Here is a 7024-nt window from a genome sequence, read left to right as displayed (position 1 = left end):
AGTTTACAAATAATTTCCCCAATTCTATCCGTTGCCACTTCACTTTCCTGACTGTTTCTTTTGCCATACAGAAACTTATCAATTTGATACAATCCCATTTGTTAATTTTGGCTTTGGCTGCTTGTGCCTCTGGGATCTTTTCCAAGAAGTCTTTGCCTGTGCCAATATCTTGTAGGGTTTCTCCTATGTTCCCTAATAAGTTGATCGTGTTAGGACTCCAAATCTCACTTAACTGGGTGGTACTAATGCTGTCTTATTAGTTAAAATGATCATTTTAAATGTGTAACTGATCATTTGATAGGAATAAGTGTCAAAAGGATCACATAACTAAGACCAAGTGTCTGCTAATAACAATAGATAGAATAAAAAAGAGAGAATGATCCAACATGGGAAGCAGGTCACACAACAGACTCATAGAATGACAAACACGCTAAACAACACTGTGGCCTCAGAATCAGCCCTTAAGGCATTTGGATCTAGCTGTAAAGCCCATGAGAGGCCAGTGCCGCAGCTCAATAGGCTAATCCTCTGCCTTGCGGCACCAGCACACCGGGTTCTAGTCCCGGTCGGGGTGCCAGATTCTGTCCCAGTTGCCCCTCTTCCAGGCCAGCTCTCTGCTGTGGCCCGGGAGGGCAGTGGAGGATGGCCCAAGTACTTGGGCCCTGCACCCCATGGGAGACCAGGATAAGTACCTGGCTCCTACCATCGGATCATTGGGTGTGCTGGCCGCAGTGCGCTGGCTGCGGCGGCCATTGGAGGGTGAACCAACGGCAAAGGAAGACCTTTCTCTCTGTCTCTCTCTCTCACTGTCCACTCTGCCTGTAAAAAAAAAAAAAATGCCCATGAGAGCATTTCATGCATGGAAAGCCAAGACACTGGCAAAAAATGACCTACATGAAAGATCTCTGTGAGTGAGATCCCAGTGGAAAGAAGGGGTCATCAAAGAAGGAGGTACCATTCTCTGAAGGGAGGAGAGAATTTCCACTTTGCTTATGGCTCTGTCTAAGTACTGACGGAGTTTGTGGACTCAAAAGGCTTCCATAGCCTTGGCAGCTCATGACAAGAGCCTGAGGTGATCACTGACCTCATAAATAAAGAATGCCAATTGTTAAATCAACAACGGGAGTCACTGTGCACTTACTCCCCATGTAGGACCTCTATCCTTAATGAGTTGTACTAAGAATTGATGGGTAAAACTTGTCTTCAAACAGTACTTTAGTGTCTGTGTGAGTGCAAACTGTTGGAATCTTTAATTATTATAGAGTTGATCATCTGTATATAAGATAATTAAAACTGAATGTTAAACAAGAATGGTATGGGAGACGGAGTTGGAGATGGGACGGAAGTAGAGGTGGGAGGGCCGTCATGGGGGGAAGAACTGCTATATTTCTAAAACTGTACCTATGAAATTTATATTTATTAAATAAAAACCTTCTAAAAAAACCCAAATGTTTAAATTATCCTGGACTTAAGCGGTAATGTTATTTTCTTAAAGTTAGGGTAGAAAAGGAGACACACAGCTTCTGTGCTTTTCTATTAAGTTTTCTTAAAACATAGAATTACATGTCGTATTAGCTCTCTCATTAAATTATTATTGAGGGCATGGTGTTTCCTGCTCAATCTTACAATTTGTTTGGCATACGCCTTTTTATAATTTCATAGTTCCTATGCTAATTTTATGATAATTTTAAAAGACAGTACTTTCATTTTCAAACACATAATTAGTATACTAAACACAAGTAAATTACTAATCTTCTGGTTTTCTTTTTGTAAAAATCAATTTCATACTTACCAAAACTGTGGAATAAACCTTTTTCTTGATAACTGTATCCTGTTGTCTAGCCTAAGATTTAGTACTATTGTTCTAGAAATTTATGGTTTTGTTGTTTGTTTCTTTCATAAGACATTCAGTGCTCGGGGCCATTTCCTTCATGAAGAATCATGAAATGTGAAAAAGAAGGCAGCTTTAGTCCATCTCTAACATTAGTGCCCAGCACGTCTGGGGAAGTGGCTAAGGCATATAAGCCTCAGATATCCCAGGACAGATCTGTTTGGGAATGAGAGCCATGTTTTAAATCCTAGGTGGCAGAGATAATAACCAGACAGGTCTCCCATATCATTGTTTTTCATGGAGATGATATGTTAATCAGGTCAAAGAGCAGTTCAATAATGGTATAAGAAGCCATACAGATACTGCACTGAAGAAAAGATGAAAAGGGGTTTAAGAAAGGAAATAAGACTTGACCTTTGGATTTAAAAGGACTTCACCATTATTCATTTTAGCTTAAATACTGGGACCAGTAGTACTTGGTTGATTCTGCAGTTTGTATTCCCTCAGTACTGATATTAAATTACCACATTTTAAACTTCAGAAATTGCATATAAATATATGCTCTGTGTCACTTTGGTACAAAAGGTCTCAGAAAATTCATGAGATGTTATGACGAGGGAAGGAAAAAACTTCTTTTGGCTTTTAGCATCCACAACTCTGAAGCAGAACCACTTTGTCGGCACAGAAATGCCCCTTCACTGCCATTAAGATGGCCCGGGCTTTTCAACCTACTGTTTTTAATGAATTATAGGAGCAGAAAGTCTCAATGTTTGGAATTTTCTGTGTAATCAATGAAATCAAACAGGCATTTTGCACTTGTCATTTTTAGGGTTATCATGGTGGGCATTTTGGAATATACTTTTAAATTATCTAGATAATTTTGGCCAGTAATTATAGTTTATGCTTCAATTATCCAGTTTTTTCTTACCTATTGATCAACACAAGTTTTGGATGCATATTATAATTTTGCATAAACTGAAACATTTTATAAACTATTAAGTGTTATCTGAATGAGAGTTACTGTCATGTTATAGTAAATATTAAACAAAAAATAAAAAGGAAGTTTGTGCCGTGTAGTAAGAAGAAAAAGGTTGGCCCTTTATCCTCTTTTACACAGGAAAATGCATACCATCAAACATTCAAATAGCTTATATTTTCCTGTGTGAATATTAAAAGGTAATCGATTAATGATATCCAAGTCCTCAGGATTAAGACAGATAAATCCACTGGAAGATCAAATGATATGGGATTTTTAAAAATAATAGAGTAAATATCATATGACCTCAATGTGATAAAGAGAAATGGAGTATTGTTATCTAGGAAAACATGGTGAACCTCATGCCAAGTGAAAGAAGCTAGATGCTTCACAGCATTTCTACATATAGTATAATTTCTGTTAAGTGAAATGTCCAGAATAGACAAATCTTCCTAGAACTGGGAGATCTAAGAGGTAATAGCTAAATAATGGAGTTTTTTTAAGGATAATGCAAATATTTTATAATTGTGGTGATAGATGCATAATTCTGTATAGATAGTAAAAGCCAGTGTATTGTACTCTTAATTAGTGAATATTTGACATAAGAATTATGTCACAATAAAGGTGTTTAATATCATATGGCTTTAGGGATGCCAAGAATAGATACTGAAAACATCATAATGGGTCTTTCTTACTGTGATGTTGGTTTCTGGTTAAAAATTACTTGATTGTCCTCACTAATTAAAAAGCCCATTTGCATAGAAAATACAACATAGATTCATGTAGATATCTTTCCTACTACCTCTTATCAACATTTTACAGTGCCTTTACCTGCCATTAGTTCTTATTCTACAATAAAGTCTTCATTGCTGAGTCTTACATTCTTCCCTGTGTTTGCTTCTGTCTGTAGCCACCCATCACAACCTTCAGCTGGACTATCTTTTAACAATGAACGCCTTCAAAAATAACAGCTGATCTGGAGAAAATGTAATAAAACATGGCAAAGCAATAGGAACAAATGTATGTGAATCGTGCATGCCCAGGTATTCTGAGTGGTCTGAATCCAACAGTGAAGTGGTCAGACCAATACCTTGCTATGAGATCAATGGCTGATTTTTTTTTCTGAATTCTGTTTCCAAATTTCTCATGTTCTGCATTTTTTTTTAACTTTTATTTAATGAATATAAATTTCCAAAGTACGACTTATGGATTACAATGGCTTCCCCCCATACCGTCCCTCCCACCCACAACCCTCCCCTTTACCACTCCCTCTCCCCTTCCATTCACATCAAGATTCATTTTCGATTATCTTAATATACAGAAGATCAGCTTAGTATACATTAAGTAAGGATTTCAACAGTTTGCTCCCACACAGAAGCATAAAGTGAAAAATAATAGATGATTTTTTTTTAAATGATGATGAAATCAGATCAGACCTATTGTCATGTTTAATCCCAGTGAGAGTCAAGTTGGGAATTGATAATTTCTTTTTTTTTTTTTTTTTTTAACAGAGGATCAGTTTAGTATACATTAAGTAAAGATTTCAACAGTTTGCACCCCCATAGAAACACAAAGTGAAATATATTGTTTGAGTACTCGTTATAGCATTAAATCTCAATGTACAGCACATTAAGGACAGAGATCCTACATGAGGAGTAAGTGCACAGTGACTCCTGTTGTTGACTTTACCAATTGACACTCCTGTCTATGGCATCAGTAATCTCCCTATGCTCCAGTCATGAGTTTCCAAGGCTATGGAAGCCCTCTGAGTTCTCCAATTCTTATCTTGTTTTTAAAATTAAGATTTATTAATTATTTATTTGAAAGAGAAACAGAGAGGAGAGAGAGAGGGAGAGGGAGAGATAGAGTGAGCTTTCTATTCACGGTTTCTCTCCCTCAAATGGCCATTTCTTTCAGAACCGGGCTAGAGCTGTGCCAAGATCCAGGATCCAGGAATTCCATCTATGTCTCCCCCATTGGTTTTAGGAGTCCAGGCACATGAGCCATCTTCCACTGAACCATAAAACCCACGCTTCTTGTCCTCTGTTTTTGTCACGGGTATGGAGATTTCCTTAATTGTTCTTGCCCATTTGCTTCATGGTTCTGATTATAGGAAATTTGCTGGCAGAAGATTAAGGAATAGGAGGTGTGGAAAAACCAGTCTTTATCCCACAGTTACTCATCTATACGGAGCTCTGCTGCTGTAAGGAAACCTTATCATAAATCTAATTCTAGAAATATCGCCTCCTTCCATTCTTTGTAGCAGCTTCCAGTGTTGCTAATGACTGTTAAGCTTATGATCCCCTTTGTGATGAAAAATATAACCTATAGACCCAAGGAACTCTACAAATCCCCATCAAGATAAACACTAGGAAAAACAGGTGTGCGCATTTGGCACAGTGGTTACAAATCCAATTAGGACATCCACATGCCTAGTCGGATTCCCTGGGTTCAAGTCCCAGATTTGTTTCTGAAGCCAGCTTCCTGCTAGTGCAAGCATACGAGGCAGAAGATGATGGTTCAAGTACTGGGTCCCAGCCATCCACACAGGAGGACCAGATACAGTTTTCACCTCCTGTTTGGCCTTGCCCAGCCCCTGCTCTGTTGCAGGTGTTTGAGAAGTGACCCAGTGAATGGAAGACCTTTGTCTGTCTCTGTCTCTCACTCTTTCTCTGCCTATCAAATAAAATAAAGATAAACAAAAAATTAAAAAGAGGGAAAACACATCAAGATACATTATAATCATATTATTGAAAATCAATTATTAAATTGAGAAACTCTTGAAAGCAGTCAGAGATAAAGAAAAACAAAAATGAGAAATACTGCTGACTTTTTATCAGAACAATGAAAGTGAGTCAGTGCTGAAAAACAGAAAAGCAAAAGCTCTTTCAAGTTAGAATTCCCTGTCTTGCAAAATATTCTTTAAAGCTGAAGGTAAAGCAAAGATATTTCCAAAAGAATTGAGATAATCTGTTACCAGCAAACTAGTCTACAAACTGTGTTAAAAGAAGCTATTCAGGCTAAAATAAAATTGTATTAGATGAAAACCAGGGTTTGTACAAAGGAATGATGGACATCTTTAATGATATAGGTGTGGATAAATATAAAATACTATTTCTTTAAAATAATAGATTTCAAGGCAAAATAATCACATTCTGTAGGCTTCAAAATATGTATGAAAAATGTAAAGAATAATTTATGAAAAAAACCTAGATAATGGGTGTAGTTCAGGAATGATTTGTCAATATAACATTCAAAGGTTCTTGCATTGTATACAAAGAGCTGTGTTCTTATTTTAATTTAGACTCTGAGAATTTTAACATGCATAATGCAGACCTTACAACAGCCACTGAGAAAGAATTATCATTATAAACATCAGAAAAATTTAAATTTATTTTTGATTCTATAAGCATTATTTCAACAAAAATATATCTTAGTATAAAAAATTATGCATTGTTTAAAATTAATCAACTTGTGATTCTTTCATAATTCAGTTGAAAGAGAAAAACTATAGGAAACACACTGGTGAATAATGGAGCCATTTATTGCCCTTCAGAAATCTACTCAGATCTTCTGAAAGTATTCTGGTTATTTGGCTAATTCAGCTCTTTTGTGGAGGTGCTTCTTCAAGAACATTGTATCCTTGAAGTTCTTCTATTCTTGTTGGATACTAGGTTGTCAACATTAGGTGTATTAGCTTTCTGAAGTCTTTGATGTTTCCATGGATATATAAGTTACAATATTTACGTGGTTTTTGGTTGGATAGATGCATTTTATTCAAGTAGAGTTGTGATTAATTTCAAGTTTCACTGTTCAGTCCACAATGCACATTACAATTTTGACTTCCATCTGGCACACTGTCATTTGGTTGGAGAGTTTCGATGTTTTTGAGAAGCAGTTAAGACTGGAAAAATGAAATTGGTATCCACAGAGCCTTTCCAGAGAAAACAAGTAGAAAACATCAAGATTTTGTAAATTGTTTGGTGAACATTAAAAAATAGAAATGTTTTTAGGACTCTTGTCAGGTTTTTCTGTTGATATTATAAAGTTGAGGATTATTAGTCCATACATTGACATTTTTTTGAGAAACAATATGGTATTTCTGTTAATTTTGGCATGTTTTATTCTGAAAATTTTGTATTAAACAGTAAAGGCTACAGGTGTAATATAATACTGTATCATATTTTCAAGGAATTTATGAATAAGAAAGGATTAAC

General features: G+C 36.1%; 1 long non-coding RNA gene across 2 annotated transcripts; it reads left to right on the top strand.

Annotated features, from left to right (window-relative positions):
- The first annotated feature begins 1120 nt into the window (after positions 1–1120).
- On the top strand, positions 1121–6742 carry LOC103345738 (uncharacterized). Of its 2 annotated transcripts, none has more exons than XR_011386798.1 (3): positions 1121–1226; positions 3718–3827; positions 4725–6742. It is a non-coding gene; the product is annotated as an uncharacterized lncRNA (long non-coding RNA). The 2 variants fall into 2 exon arrangements; XR_007914613.2 differs by having other exon boundaries at positions 3718–3850.
- The last annotated feature ends 282 nt before the right edge of the window (positions 6743–7024 follow it).

Source organism: Oryctolagus cuniculus, chromosome 2 (assembly GCF_964237555.1).
Source record: "Oryctolagus cuniculus chromosome 2, mOryCun1.1, whole genome shotgun sequence".
In the NCBI taxonomy this organism is placed as follows: Eukaryota; Metazoa; Chordata; class Mammalia; order Lagomorpha; family Leporidae; genus Oryctolagus; species Oryctolagus cuniculus.
This window is presented reverse-complemented; position numbering and strand designations above follow the sequence as displayed.